This window comes from Anser cygnoides, chromosome 17, assembly GCF_040182565.1.
Source record: "Anser cygnoides isolate HZ-2024a breed goose chromosome 17, Taihu_goose_T2T_genome, whole genome shotgun sequence".
In the NCBI taxonomy this organism is placed as follows: Eukaryota; Metazoa; Chordata; class Aves; order Anseriformes; family Anatidae; genus Anser; species Anser cygnoides.
The window spans coordinates 4,806,939-4,823,574 of NC_089889.1; the positions used below are offsets into that span (position 1 = coordinate 4,806,939).

Genomic DNA, 16,636 nt, shown 5'->3' on the forward strand with positions numbered 1-16,636 from the left:
CACTCAGCTACCTTCAAACAAAATCACCTACTGCAATGTGTACGGTAATCAACCCAAGAAAAAAAGCTTAGAAATGGAAAAATCACATAGGTGAAAAGTTAGGTTATTGAAATTTGAATTATTTCTTGCCTACAAAGTTTTAGGTAGTACTCTTTACCTTTGGATATGGCAGTCCTTCTACAGCTGCTCTACCTGATATGAATAAATAATTGACAGTCATTTGACAGCCCTTTAAAGAAAGTACACGAAATGTATAAATAAAACGTTACAGGATAATAGCAAGCCTCCATACAGTAGACATGAAAGAGAATTTGCTTATGTATTGTAGAAACTCTACTACTTTTGAAATTACTCAGATGAATATTGGGACAGCTAAGTTAGGTGCAGCAATGTAAATACCAAATGTAAATATGTAAATACCTCTTCTCTTTGCCTAAGGGGCAAAGAGAAGAGTAACCAAAAAGCACAGAGAACCAGCGTATTGGTGTGCCTCTGAGAGCAGCCTTCCTCCCAAAAGTCCACCACCATGACAAGGTGGATGTTGTCCTTTGCTTCATAGAGGCAGCTGGTAGGAACTGTCAGAAGCGGTGCTGCTGGATTGCAGTTGTTGATTACTATGGATTAAGAAGGCAAACAATTCATCGAGTCCTAGAGCTACATCTGCCAAATACAGCATTTGTCTAGTCAGAACACTCACAAAATAGACACAGAAATCATGCCATTGTGCGGAGTGTGGGGGCCTTAGAGAAGCACGGAGAAGGCTCTTGCCTGAGAAATGCTTTGAGAATCTCAGATGAAATAAAACACTCTGGAAGGATACTTGTTTTTCTGACGACTGTATATACATCTATTTAAGTTGGTGTGGCATAACCAGATACATGGAAAAGGCAAAGGTAAAGATGCAGGGTTTCCTTCCCTCCAGTTCAGGACCTTCTCAGGCTATAGGAAGGTACTTGAATACTTGAATCTCAAGGCTAGTCCCTAGTCCTGGCTGAGATTCTAGTTGCTTCTGATCAGTTTCAATTTACATCATTTGTCTTTGAACCTACAACAGCAGGGAAAACCCCCTAAAATATTTCCAATTGTACGAGTGACAGTGAATCAAACCTTTCTGGAGCTTTTCTCTTTTGTTTCAAGCAGAGTGCAGGCTGGCTGCAAGGATAAGGTCCTCAAATAAAATAACGAGGATTAGAATGAATAAGAACATTCACTTCAGGCAGCATTAGAAGTACTCTTTTTAACAGAAAAAAAAGAATTCAAGGAGAGTGCCCAGTACACACATTAAGAGTTGGTCTGAAGTTACAGAACTAAGCACTTTTCACTAAAGCTGTCTGAAGAGGATGAGGGCTCCTATTTAAATATGGGAAAGTGAAAAGAATTTACAGATTCTCAGTGGGTTGTGGAAAAATATTGTGATAGAGAACTTGCTTTTCAGTGCCTGCAATCCATTCTGCTAGCTTGGCAAAAGATCAGAGATCTGCCTTTTCTTTTGCACAGCACAGTTCGCACCTGGTCTGCCTGGCAGAATAGCTGGGAACCCCATGCAGCAGAGTGCCACAATGCAGGGACTCGCTACCTGTGCAGGAACTTCATAGGGCTGTTCACAGCAGAGGAACAGTTGCCCTGAATATTTGTTGTGAGACAAACCAAAACACACACACACACACAGTTCCATGCTGAGCCCACTGCTAGGTGAGCTCTACTGGCCAGATCCCATCCCCTCAGAGCTGTTCTCCTGCATGAAGATGATTTTTCTTTCCTTTTTTTTTAATCTTTCAGAATTATAATGAATTTGGATTTGACAATTCTATTCTTTCCTTCCCTTCCCCAAACAGCAAACTCAAATAGTAATGAATACATAATGTGCAGTGAACTACTACATAAAGTGACAGCTATTTTGGTGATGTCTCCAACCCATTAACACCTGGAGGTCATTATGACAGCACAACAGGATGACCCTTGCTAAGGAGTTAGACTAGGAAAATATGTTTTTTTTCTTTAGGATGTGAAATTAGAATAATGTTATTTCAGAAGTGATAAAGACCAGAGAGACATAGCATAAGGAAGATGAAAACTGACTCACTGACTTATTCAGGGTGGAATATCCTATTGATTCCTTCTTTCATCGCAGACAGCCCATCTGTGTTCAGCTGAGTTTGGGTCAAAGGATCCACAAGTATTTCATTATTTAGACAAGTTAACCTACTTAAACAAAAACATTATCAGCTACCACAGGATGATTCGAACTGACATAAATCCTCTGAATACTAAACAAACAATGACAAAAAGCAGACACTGATGGCAGTAAGTGTGCAGCTCGAAGACTCTCAGAAACAACCAGCATTTACTTACAAATTATTTGTGCGAGCAGCTACTGATGTGTATAGGAACGTATTATCAGGAATTATTAACTTAAGAGGTTGAAAACTACTGTGTTTTCAATTTGCAAACCTGAGTTTTCCAGCTGAGGAATGGACACTGGTATAATGAATTTCAGTCTGCCATTAACAGCCCTGTTTTTATTTTATTTTAATCGCAGACTCCTTAGAGGTAATCCATACATCTCACTGCAACCTGCAGATCACTGGTTAAAACCTACCAATTTACTGAGTTTGAAGTATTGAGTTTGAATCTGCAAAGGAAATGGGATTTTTACTTCAGGAAAGTTTTAATTTCCAAGCTCGTTCTGTAGTTTTCTTCAAAAAAGAAACACAAGAATAATTTTGAAATTTTTTGAAGAGAGAAGTTTCCCAAGTTAAGTATAAAAGCTTTATATCAAATTTGACTTTTAAAACATAGAATACTTTTCCACTGAAAGGTCATTACAAAACAAAAATTTATAGTATGTGTTCCTACATCTCTAAAATACTGCCTTTGATCTGGTCAAAATACATTTGAGTAATCACACCAAAATAAATTAAAATATAAAATGCGTGTTCTATGAAATTCTGGAAACCTCAATTCTGGAAAAAAAGGTAGAGCCTGACAGATGCTAGAGTAGCATCTTTCAGAAGCTTTTGACCCACTGGGCAAAAATGACCTGTAAACAGCCAGCTAAATTGGCACCTGTAGAGAGGAGGAATTTGTAGAAATATAAAAGCTTATCAAAAAGACCTACACATCTACAGAATTTGCATAAAGTCTATTTAAGAATACCATTTTGTAACCGCAAATACATATGCACAAGATTCTGAGATTTAAAATTTTGTGAAGAAAGAGGTATTCAGATAGAACCAATTAAGGTTTTGCGGGGTTGAGATAAAAGTTTTGTCATTATTAAACCTTGGATTTAAAAATGTAGTAAGTGATAATAGCTTACTTTTATATAATAAAGAGCATAGGGTTCCTACTAATTGAGTATGAGCAGCAATTAACCTTTTGGTGCATCAGTATGCCAGGTTTGAAATATTTGTAAATTAGGTGATTAGGATGCTTTAGCTTTAAAGCACCAGTGAAGTAAGCCTAGGTTTTCCAAAATTCCTGCAAAACTGATCTACTCTAAGAATTTTTGAAAGTTCAATGGTACTATAGTGGAAGTATGAGGCATGTATCAATTTAGCCAGCAAAATAACGTGCATAACCCATTAGCATAGTTTAAAAATGCATATGGATGGTTTAAAGACAAAAACTGTTATGTCAGAGTGTTTCGCCTGGTTAGAATAAAATCAGATCTGGTGCCTGTCTTCTGTATCTATCAGCTTGCAGAGACAGGGAAAGGTGTGGCTTGGCAAAGATTTTCTTGTTGAAGGTGTATCTTCTTTAGTGCCCTTTTTTTTTTTTTTTTTTTTTTTTGTATTTCCAACATACGTTTCCTAAAATAAAAGTAATTTCTATGCAACAGAAGGAAAATCTAACCACAAAGCATTTATTCAACAAGCCCATTTCTAGCTTAATATTATTGTACCAGGGAAAAATAGGCAGGGACAAACAGAACCAAACTTCCGTCAATATGAGACCATTCTCCTGCAAGCCTGCTCTGGTCCCAAGGCCATACAGCTACCCTGGTATCCTCTCTGCTATGCCATGCTTCAATTTTGCATGGTGAATAGGCAGGATGACTAGGAAAAGATTACACTGATATTTCCGGATAGTTTAAGGGGACTTTGCACAGGTTATGCGTCTCAGAGTAGCTCAATGGATGAAAGAAAATGATTTAAAGGCTGTAGATTTAAAGGCCACAGGGGAACAATTTAATCCTAATGCCGGTCTTGATATTTCACTTAAATATAATCACTTAGTGCTTGACTCTGATAGCTAAGGTGACTTTTTTTTTCCTCATTCAACCAAATGAAAGGGTCCCTCTGGTATTTTTATATTCCCAGATGCTTGGTTAATTGTCTAAGTCACGTGCTATTGTTTCTCCAGTATCATTGCTGGCACTTACAGTTAGGCAAACGAGTTTAAACCTTGCTTTGAGGAACTATCTCTGCAAGCTGCTATGAACAAATGCAGAGCTACTGGAGGGGGTAGACTTGGCCACTCAGGATTTTGTAGAGAATAACAATACAAATGAATGAGCATGGGCTAAAAGATTTCTTTTTAAATTTGTGTGAAATAATTTGTCCAGTTGAAGCATCTGTCCAGCTCACTGCACGGTGACCTTGTGTTGTCCAGATTAATGTGTCTTTGGAAAAAAATCTTGAAAATTAGTAAACCAGCACATTGTTCAAGCCACATGTATTGCTCAATATGTCCCTTTCTGTGATATATGCAGGCTGTGGTACCGAGATTGACTGATTCTTGCTTATCACCATTGATTGGAAAATGGTCCTTCCACTTTATAGTGTGTTCTCCTTGAGGTGTAAAGCACATGAATCATCCCAACTGTTACCATGGCCATTAGTGGGAATGATGAAAGGGCTGCTAAGCATGAGGACACAGGGAAGAGTAAACATAGGAGGACCAGTGTGGGCAGGGATTTGAACTAGGAATAGTGGCAGCAGGGGACTTCTTCAAACACTACAGCAGGTATTATGGTGGTCTGCAGCAGACAACCCTGTCTCATGCTTTGTTAGATAAATATGAATCAGCAAGTGCTCCACATTTGCTACCAACTGGCAGTGACTCTTGCCTGCTGTTTCGTTCAGTCTGTTCTGCCTAGTGGAATATAACCATTTTTATTACATTCCAAACACGTGAGTCTTCTCAGCAGGTTTCAATAATACTAGCTCGCTCAAACAGCCCATTTGTAAATATTTCAACTCCTCTTCTCCAGTGGAGAACAGGAAATTAAATAATTTCTTTTCATGTTCTTCCACTACATAAGTTTGTTCACTTTCTTGCTCTTGTGCTAAATCTTTTTTTTTTCTCTCCTTTTTGCTTTCAGTTTCATTATTTAAAGCCCACTTCGCTGGAATCAGTTCTCCATCTGCTAGGGACCAGTCCAGACAAATGTCTTCCTTATTCCTCCTTATTACACAAATCCTGATGGCATGCTTGACTTACAGCTTATTGTAAGCATTCAGCCACAGACATATCCATTTAACAAACAGACATTCACAGATATTGTCTGAAGTTTCAATGTTCTGTCTCAGCCACACAGCACCTGACGAAGCACCTCCCCAGCCCTGCTGAGCAGCTCTGGGTGCTGCAGCAAAGCCGTGCAGTGACTGTTCCTATGCCATGCAAACAGCATGAGCCCAGCTGGGCTTTTGGCTTCCACCACACCAGGCCAAAAGAAAATCCTCACACAGCCACTGTCCCTGCATCTCCAGCCAGCACCTGGTGCTCTGGGAGGGATTTTAGGCACAGGCATGCTGCCAAATGAAGAGTGCCTGGTCCTCTTCCCATCCTCTTGCCTCAGCACTGGGGACCCCAGGGGAACAACACCCCCAGGTACCGCTGAAGTCAGACTCAGCTAGCAGGCTGGTGCTGAGCAGGAACAGTTTCACCCTGCTGGCTGGGAGCTGGCTCCCTGCAGAAGCTGGGCAACGTTCCTGCACCAGGCTCAGCAGCATGTCCTTTATCAATGTATTGCTGCCCGGATTTTCTTCAGCAGCCCACAGATAGCACAGCTGAATAGAAGAAACTATCAGATCATTGCTTTCCTGGCAGATGAGAAAACAACTTTCTAAACACAGAAGTCATTGGTTAAGTCAGACCATTCTGTTATTCTGTTGCATATGCACTTAAAGAGTTTCTATGGTGCAGAGATGATGTGCAGGAGAAATTATAACCAGCATCATGCTAAATTTGTTTGTGCAGTTGTCTCTGTACAGTCAGCTGATGGAACTGACCCAGATTTTTATCTCCTCCCCCACCCCCCCCCCCCCCCCCCCCCCAACCAACAGATACCTTGCCCTTTGGATCCCATAAACTTATGTGAGATTAGGCAACAGTTTTCCCTGCTTTTGAAGTGGGAGAGCTCCAGAAAGGAAAGAAAAAAAAAAAAAACATCAAGAACTAGGTTTAAGTTAAGAGAAGTTTCTCAGAAAGAATGGACCAGAAAAGGAAACGTCACTGCCATGAGCTGGCAGAGTCCATTTAACACAGTACCTAGTACCAGGGGTCAGATGAGTGTGCTGTTCTACCAGAAAACATATTAGCAGCCCGCAGAAAGGAGACATCCTCTCAATCTATTCACAGAGAGGGTTAATGAGATTCCTTAATTAGGTACAATGGAGAAGAGAATTTGAAGCTTTATATTTTAGCTCTATGATCAAACAAGACCTTAATACCCTCAGGGCATTGTAACAAGAAACAGTAAAGTGAGTAATTCTACAACCACAGAATTGAACAGGGAGGAAGCAGATCCTGCCAGCTAGGAAACCACAGAGGGAACATATAAAATATGCAGCCTGAGTTTTGCCAAACAATATTCCTGTGTTATCAGTTCTCACATCGTGAGCTCTGAATTTTGTTTACTAGTCTATGTACATCACAGTCTGGCATCAGCTCTTTGTCCAGGCGACAGCAAGGCTCCTGGATGCAGAGAGACTTCCACTGGAGGGAATTTGGTGGCCAGGAGAAAGAAGTCATCCCACCCTCACTGGCCAGAGGACCCATATTGCAGCTGAAGTGAAGAGAAAGATGTGCATGCTTAGATACTTATTTGGATCAAAGTACCTTCATACCGTGACCTCTGCAAGTTTCTGCAGGACAAAAGGTACAAGAGCTCACTGTTACTAAACTCATGGTTAATCTTTCTGTGTTTTACTGCTCATTAGGGGGAAAAAAGAAGTTTTGTTCACGTATTTAGGAACAGTGGTTTGAAAAACTCATTTTCAATAGTTTAGAGTACATTTTCTCCTCTCCTAGAATCCCACAAATTTCTGATAGTCTTTGACCTAGATCCTGCATTGATGCCTCGCAATCCACTTTCAAAAGAAATGAGATCTGAGAGCGGTCAGCACCTCTAAAAATTGGGGTGAAATCTCAACTCCATTGCCTTCACCAGGTCTCAGACGTCATCCTGCTTCTGAGGAAGGTAGACAGAGACACTCTTTTATTACAAAGGTAAAAGGACTTTCTTTTGATAAAATATTTGTGGGGAGAGAGAGGGAGGACATAGAAGAAACCTGTGGGTTTGCAACACCTTTTGGAAGCTGATTCAATCACGTTATTCTTCAAAACAGGCTACATGCCCCTAAGTAAAAAAATGTTGAGGTGTTGGGGAACCAGGTCTTAATCCTTCCCAGTTCTTGCTCTTGTAAGTCAGGAGGAATCTCAAATATGGTAAACCCCGAGGAGCTAACCACAGCCAGTTACCGTGAATGCCCTCACAAGCAAAGCCAGTTTCTTGTTCAAACAGTTACGACTCCACTGAAGTTAATGGAGTTATAGTTGCAACTCCAGCGATCACATTGTATTTTTTCCTCTCATTCCTTAAGCAGATGGACAGTTAAATGAAGCAAGTACTCCTATATAACTCCTGTAAGGGACTGCCTTGCTGTGTTACGAAGATGCCTATTCAGCTGAGAGATGTCATTTCTTTATTATTCTACACTAGCTGCTAAGTCCGTCATAGGAGAAGGAAGATCTACCTTTCCTCAAGAGTGGACGTTTACATTACTGTAATAAGCAGTCAGTAGAGGTGTTTGTATTAGTAACACAAAGGCAATTCTGTGTAACACTTACATCAGATTTATGCTAATGTCAGACGCTATTAGGAGAGACTTACCAAACCTGGAAACCACAATGTGAACACTTTCAGATGTTAAGGAAAGTTGACAACACTGAAATGTGATTCCTCATTATTCTCCGAAAGTTCCTCCTTCTATCCCTGTCATAAGGGTTTGGGAGGGATAAGACGACTTTCTCACTGTCCGAATCTAAAGTCATGGGGGTAAAAGAGTTTTTGCTACAGTTTTTGTGTGTTAGCCAGCTCTGTCTATGCTTGAACATAGACAAGCCAGTCCTACATTTGAGCTCTTATGCTGCAGCAGTAATATCCACAGGGAGAAGTGTTAAAATTACTATCTTCTCTATTAACAAAAGAATACATGTTAAAATATATGTTGTTCTATATATTAATCCCTTAAAAACAAAACAACTTTCTTTAAAAAGTAAGAAATTGAAAGAATCCTCACTTTTTTTTTTACTTAGCTCACCTGAGAAAATGAATGAAAAGGGCAAACTAAATGAAGCTTTTATATCCTTTGACATCAGTGCAACAGGAGTAATACTGAACAAGCTAATGCATTTGCAAGGTATACGGAGATGAAGAAAAGAGAATTTTTAAGCAGCTTAATAGCTAGATGATAATATAAGAGGTGGCCTGGGAAATCACATAGAAATCCGGGGGAGCCAAACATCTCAATATGAGGATTGCTACTAAGGTAAGGAGAAAGAAATGTACTGAGTTATGTTTAGTTCTGAGTGGGTGAAATGCACCAGGAAGCTGTTATACAGTAGCAACTTTTTTGTATTGATCCTTCAGGTGACACATGCCCACACAGTCTAACTACCTTTGTAAAATTAATTGGGTCTCCAGACAACACAGATTTCCAGTGTCCTGCACTTATTGCAAAGTAACTAAAATCTTAGGTGGCCTGCGGAGTCTTTCATTAGACACTGCGAATCCTAGAGAAGAACTTGCAGAATACTAGAAGTCAGAACGGACCAGCCTGGATGTAAGGAGATGCACAGCCAAGCATTTGCAAAGTCTGAGCAGCTATGTTAATACAGTTTTATACAGCAACAGAAGCATGCACAGGCAACATCCACTTTAATCATTCAAATTAGGTTTAACATAAGAAAGAAATGACAATCACATGCTACTGGAAATTGGAGCAGAAAGAAAAGTTGTAAGCAGAGAAGAAATGGAAAAAAAAAATCTTTATATGAATTCACATTCTGTCACAATCAGGAGCACCCATGTGAAAAAAAGAGGTATGTATTTATATGTTCCTTGGGTGGACAACTATTAACTTAAAGAGATCTGCCTTGATCAACAACCAGATTCCTGGTATTCTGAATCAGAAAGCGTGAAAACATATTCCAAAGCCTTCAAAGTCAACAAAGGAAACAAAGAAAAAGTCCTTGACAACAAGCTATTTAAAAATTTAAATGTAAGTATCAGTTACTTATACAGGAAATTTAATCCTTTATATATATATATATACACATATATATATATATACACGTAGGGATATATATGTAAACATACACACACATCCTACATGTAAATTAATCCCTTATAAAGGACTGGAGGACTGGTAGCAGATTACAAAAAAAAGACTCCAAGGGACTGTGACAAAAATAAATATTTAGTAGCTTCCAAAAATGATGTGATCTAATGAGGAAAAAAAAAAAAAAAGCTTTGAAATGAGATGGCATGTACAAAACTGTCTCTAAAACATCATTTATGTGATAAAATAGAACTAAAATATGGACAATGATTCCCTCTGCTCCTGTAAATGACTATCTGATAGCCTTGAAGGGTTTTCCAGCACAGTTCATCAATTCTTATCATATATAATTCATATACTTTCAAGAGAACCGCAGGGAAAACTGGCGCTAGCTCAGCAAATAAATCCCCAAAGTAGGAAATCAACACCTCTTTCTTAATCACATGGCACATCACTTCATGTTTGATGTTTTAAGGAGGATATCCTGAGCTTTGGGCTAAGACAACATTCAGATGAATAAACATAAGAGTCCCAAACATCTTAGGGTGCCTTCTGATTTTTGGATATCAAGGATATTGCACGTTATTTCTAATCTGCTTCTACCAGGAGCCTGCAACTAGCTGATGTAGCCACAACACATGGTAGGGTCCTGATGATTTCAGATCTTGTCTCCTAGAAGATGATGATGCAGATACCTTTGGAAGATGAGAGCACGGTAGGGAGATGTCCACAGGGCATATAACGCTACTGGTACGATTCCCATGTACAGTCTGCCAGCAGATTTACGTTCCAATGAAAAAAATTGAAATGACTTACAGATTTTAATAATATAAATTATTATAAACTAGATTATTAACTAACTCTGATCCTTATAGGAGGATGGAAATACCTTTGTTGAGAATATATATTCAGAGCAGAAGATACAAAAAATACTTGCATTTTTCAGGCTTTTTTTTTTTTTTTGTAAACGTGATTAGTCTGAGCTTTTCTTCTGTTCTGACTGGTTTGGTTTAACTTTGCATTTATTTCATCTCTAGGGAACCAGACTGCTTTGTCATCATGTCACAGGATGTCACGATGGAGTCTGGCACAGGCACCAAGTGCAAGTGAATTGTAACAGGGAGCTACACTAAAGGAAAACCTCCTCACAGTCATGGCTGAGCAGAGAAGCTGCCAGACCAGAGAAGCTGCCAGACCTTACACTGAAATCAAGAGGATCATGATGTGAAATGAATTCTAGCAAGGTCAAAAACTGTTAGCAAACTTCAGAGGAGTTTCTGTGCTTCCAGCTGCTAGTATCTGTTCCTTCATCCCTACTCCTTGATGTGCCATCATCCTCAGCCAGGGAGCTCCTAGCTCTGAGCCTGTTTGAAGTTTGTTTTTCACAAATACCAACATAGCAGAGGTGAATAATAGGGCTGTTGTACTGGCTCTTTCACTGTACAAATAGGCTTTGAAAAACATTTATAACTACTCTCTAGCCTCTAGCACCTCCTCCTTCTTCAATAACTCTCTGAAACGCAACTCTGTTTTAATTAAGGTCTCAGTCTCTGTTTCTTGCTTTCATCATGTTTCAGTTTGTTACTTAAAACCAAATCCTGTTCTTGTCCTACAAAGGTCCATAGGCCCTAAAGGAAAGTCTGTAATGATGAGCAAAAAGCACTTAAAAGTGTATTTTCAATTAGATTAAAAGTCAGAAAAACTTTCCACAAGCATCAGTTAACAGTCTGCTACTGTAAATTAATCATTTACACAGGCATGACCTAATAGCATGGCTGTTCCCTTAACTGGAAGTATATTCCTTACAAATTACAGTTCTACCAAGTGTTACACTTTCAGGGTTATTCTCAAAGGTATACAAGTATTTGGATTATTGGAAGAGCCTTAAGGTAGCCTGAACTCTCATGTCCATTTTTGATGATACAATTCCTTTTTCAAAGGAATCACTCTCCAGCTAGGACGCACCATTACAACTTAAAGATGTATTTGCATGCTGGAATCCCAATCTTCACAGATGCTTAGGCTATCCCCCAAAAGATGTTCTTTGTAAGCATGACAAAAATCTCAAAATAGACGCCCCTCATGCCCCTCACAACACAGTAACAAACACTGTGGTTTGGTCCCTGCGGGAGGTTTCTGCTGCCTCCCGTAAATACAATTTCCTAGAATAACCTACCTCGGAATGGCAAGAAGTACATCAGACCTGAAATGTTTCAAACTGAACATCTGCAACAACTGAGAATTTGCTGACAAACCTGCTTCCTCAGAAAGTTTCTGCACTGATCTGTAACTATGTCAAAATACCAAATTCCACCCACTTTCTATCCAAGCACTTACAAACGTTCTCACTACTGTTTGAAACCACAGTTTCAAAAGAGCTCCCCCTTAACCGATATATTTCTAATATGGAGGTAAGAAGTAAATGTTGCCACAAAGCTGTCTGACAGTTTTAACTGTTGCTTCTTGCTTCTTAATGAAGCAATTGGCATAATGAGCATTAGCTGACATGATGTGTGTAGAGTAATCTCCTTGACATGGACCACAAAATGTGACCTTTTTCCTTGGGATCTGCTTGTCTGCTGAATGACAGCAAAAAGCAGTATATGAAGACATTGTAAGTACTAAAAATTTTGCACCAAGCTCTTGGAGCTTTCAGATAACATTGATAATTTTTTTGTTTTTTTAAATTAACCATTAGTATCGCAAAGGACAAATTTATTGAAAGATTGTTTTTCTGGATATATATTTCCCTTTGCTCTCCTGATAACATGTTTTCTCAAAAAATAAACTGAAGGAAAAAGTGATATATGTTTTTGGAAAACAGCAAAATAATCTCATTAGAGATTGGAAGGGTATGCTTCAATATTCAAATTTCTAGTATTTGTATGCATTTTCCTCCAATGCTGTAAGCATAGTTGTCACTATCAATTTGATACCCAAACACTGGAAAACAACTACACTCCAGCAAGACAATTAAAATATATAGCAATAGAATGCCCTTCAACTCCAGGTGAGAATAGATCAGAAGCCAGAACACACAGATAAAAGTATTCAGAAAATACAAAATAATAACCAGCCTCTAGATGAGGCACTTACTGTGTGAGATGGTCAAACAACTGTGCGCACGGTGAGGGATTTCCTGTCTTGCAAGAGCTGTTCCTGGAAAGAGGAGGGGGAAAGAGAATGGTGAAAAGTGGGTGAGTTTTAAAGCAATGCCAACTGTTAAATAGAGTTGTCTTTGCTGATATATTAGATTCAGGCAAGATTTTGATATAATTGAGATTCACATAGCAAGCGGAGCAGATTCCATTCTGCTGAAGGGATTTGATTCTTCAGGGAGAGAATAATGGGAGTGAATTGTTCACTTGGGCAGGTGTAGCCAACCTGCTAAATCCAAGCAGGCCAGTTAGGGCTGAGGATTAATTGGGTTTATTATGTTTCCTCTCTGAAACCAGACTATTCAAGCCTCAAAGAAGTCTCATTGAATCCTGAGGTTTCTTATGGGCAAACGGTGATCTTGTACTAAAAACCTCCAGTTCACATTGACCAGCTTTGGGCATTAGAAAGTTAGGACAGGACCAGATGGCACTGCATTGTCATATGTTCCTTTTTCTCAGGGGTTGAGGAGCATGAATTTTAAGCCTACTATGATGAGGACATGTGGAAATGGCAAGGAAGTAAGCACTGCTCCTTTCTACCAGGCCTAATGGAAACCTGAGCAGCTAGGAATCCAGTTCATTCTTACTTCACCCAGAAAAGAGGAAGAGGAAACTTTTTGCAGCTGGAGATAGTGACAGACTATTTTGTATCAGTCTACAAGCACCAATTCTACCAAAAGAGTGAGAAGTACATGAACTTAATGGATGAATAGACTTCAAAATCTTGATGATACATTGTCTTTGATACCTGAGCAAATGACCCAGTCCTGTCTGTATTTTAATTTTTCATGTGCTAGCTATATTATAATCCTAAATAGACTCCTGCAAATCTATTTAGAAGCATAATGAAATGAAAATCAAGTTTGAATAGAGAATGCATTGATTTTCTATGTCAGAAATGAAGCAATTTAGTATTTCTTTCAGTCAAGGTGCTACTGTTCTGTGCCAGTACTAATTAAATTCTAATGTGTTCCGAGCACAGAAATTATGTTGTCTCATAGTAAAGTAACTATATCAAATTGAGGGGTAGAGACATTAATGGCCTGATCAGATGAATTAACATAAACCAGCAGTCCTTGTCATTGCACAAGTACATTTTTCATTAGAATTGACATTTCTTGATTATAATTTTTTGTTGTTGTTGTTGTTAATAGATTACTAAATGGAAGGGATAGGAGGAAGAGTTAAGTATCTCACAACTCTAGGTCACAGGATTAGGGATTGCAGAAAAGCAACTGAAAATTATTTAGAGGTTTAAAAATCTAATTCATATGACAAAATGACTCTCACAGGCCCTTCCCAAATTTTTACATATGTAGCTTTTCTCTCAAATGAAGGGATTAGGATTGGGGTTTGTGATTTTTCCTCCTAGTTGAGAGGAGAAAAATAATGAAATCTGAGAATTTTCCACATGACAAAAAAATGTTTCACACTAATTTTTATTAGTAACCTGTACTACCTCCCTTAGGGTGTGGTCACAAAAAGACAACCATTTTCCATGTGTTACAAGTTAGTCTCCAGGTAAGAAATGTTCTCATCTTGCCTGAGGCTGAGCTCCTCAGGGAGTTAAACCTGCTTGGCTTCCCTTTGCCTTCATTAACTCTGATTCCAAAAGGCCAAAGTGAGATAGGAAGGAGGCACGGAGGTAAACCACTCTTTCCTTTGGGAAGAACCTCTTGCTGATGCTGGTCTCCTTATTAAGTTAAGAGACACATCACATACTTACAGAACCTGGAGAAAGCTTGCTTCAGAGCAAGCCTTCTACCTATCTGCAAAGTAATTTTGTAGAAAATTCAGAAAAACACGTGCGAATGTAATTCCTGTCTCCCTCCCAGAGGCTAAGACAGCTTCCTCCTTGCTGCATAGACGCTGTGGCTGTAACTTCTGCTGAGTCTAGACTGCCCTGCCAGGGATGCCAAGCCAAGGGCTGCCAGGAGTCCAAGACACACTGATCTCAGGGGAACAGCACAAGACTTAGGCCTGGCAATACAGCGTTTTCTGGCTCTTCAGAATCCTTTTAAAACAGTTTTTCAGCTCCTGCTTTCAGTGGGAAAAAGAAGTTCGGTAGTGAACTTGAACCAACTGTCCTTATTTCAAAGGATGTCTGTGTTAATAATTCACCTGAGACAATTTGAATTTGTGCCTCGGTTTACCTGTATGTAAAACTTGGAGAATATCTAACTCCTACAGCTCTAGCAACACTTAAATTAATGTACTGCTTTAACATTTTCCTTGATCAAAATTAGCTCTAGGTATACATGTTGCAACAGCTCATTAGGAAATCTGGTTGAGATTTATGTGAACAGTCAAGCCCAATGCTTTGGGCTGGTGTGCAAAGAACACTCGCATCGTGTAACCGAAACTAATCAGACAGATGGGCTCTGCCAGCAGCAATGTGTCTTAGCTGTCAAATATCCTGAACTTTCCAGCCACCTACACAACACAGCCACACATGTGAACACCCAGAGAAATTAATATGGATATTAGACTTCACCATTCATTATCTTGTCATCATTTTAAAGCCCAATTTTGAAGTGAGAGGACACATTGCAGCTTTTTAATTACCACTTGCCCCAGCTACTGCAATCACAGACCCATAAAGGAATCCCAGCATAAATTGTTTTTTGCTAATAAATATCAGTCAGGGATAAATAATGGACCAGAGCTCTTTCACCTTTTTATTAATCCATGATATCTGCTGTAAAAGTCTTGATGAAGGGAGCTCTGGCCTTGCAAGCAATGAGGTGCAAAGAAATGCACATTAGTTTTTTGGATCTGCTGGGATTAAATCTTCCAGCGATGACAGTATCACAACTGCACAAGCGGGGAGACATGAAATACAGAACATGCCTCATTACCAATTAGCGCAGTATTCATAAACATTTTTTTTCCTAATTTATTAGTTTTGCAAGGTTCACCTAGGTACTACCCAAATCCAAATCCCGAAAGGTATTTATCTTAGTAGGAAATGGGGACTACATTAGGGTTGCTGCGGAGAGGAGAGGAGCAGGATTACAACTCCAGCACCTGGTACTGGAGTTTGAGTAGGGTGCATAGATTTGCATTGGCAAATCTATGCGTGGGACTGATTAAACTTTAATTGTGTGATTTTAAGATCACCCTCATCATCCCAAGTCTTAATAGAAAACTGAATTATTTGCTCAGCTGGTATCAGTCTGAGGAAATGGATTGTTTACCTTTTCGCCAATATGAAAATACAGGCATGTAGTAAGTGGAAATATCTGTGGGAAAAGAAGCCAGGCTGTACCTGAGAGCTCTGCAGCAAAAGCCTTTATGCTCATCTGTGAGGCAGTTAACAATGAGCATCAGAGGATTTCCATGTTTTGGAGTGTGCCAGATTGCTCCTCTTCTTAACTTTGGTATTTTAAGTCCCTATACGTTCTGTGATGCCTTTTTTTTTTTATTTTTTTTTTTTTTTTTCCCCTTTGAGCCCACTGTCTTGCTGAATGAACTGGGAACTGGTTTGGGATCAAGTTAATTAAGCAGGTATTACATAAAAATGCAGTTTGAAGTCCAGAGACAGAATATCCCAGAATATCCACAACCCCAAATCCCAATTTTACAGACATATTTCTTTTTCACATTTAGAATAACACCTCAACCCTCTGAGCCGAGGGGATCTGAAGGCAACCATGAAGTCTACCCATGGTATATATGGAAAGACTGCATCACTGAATTAGTAATGTCTCCATGCTCCAACTACATGACAAGACAGGATAGTACCCGAGATATAAATGAGGACTAAAAGACTTATGGGTGTTTTTCAGAATAACAAAAATAATAGAAACATAAAATAGTAATTATAACCTGTTTTTATATAGTGATTTACAAAGGATTCCCTTTAAGTCTTAAATCTTTAGCAGATGCCATATTCCCACTATTCATATT

At 39.1% G+C, this 16,636-nt stretch overlaps 1 long non-coding RNA gene across 7 annotated transcripts in view; it reads right to left on the reverse strand.

Annotated features, from left to right (window-relative positions):
* Window positions 1-16,636, reverse strand: part of LOC106031186 (uncharacterized) — a 324,491-nt gene that overhangs the window by 206,811 nt on the left and 101,044 nt on the right. For all 7 annotated transcript variants that reach the window (XR_010825587.1, XR_007166980.2, XR_007166976.2 and 4 more), the window contains exon 2: window positions 12,666-12,728. This is a non-coding gene — a long non-coding RNA (uncharacterized lncRNA). The remainder of the gene's footprint in view (window positions 1-12,665; window positions 12,729-16,636) is intronic.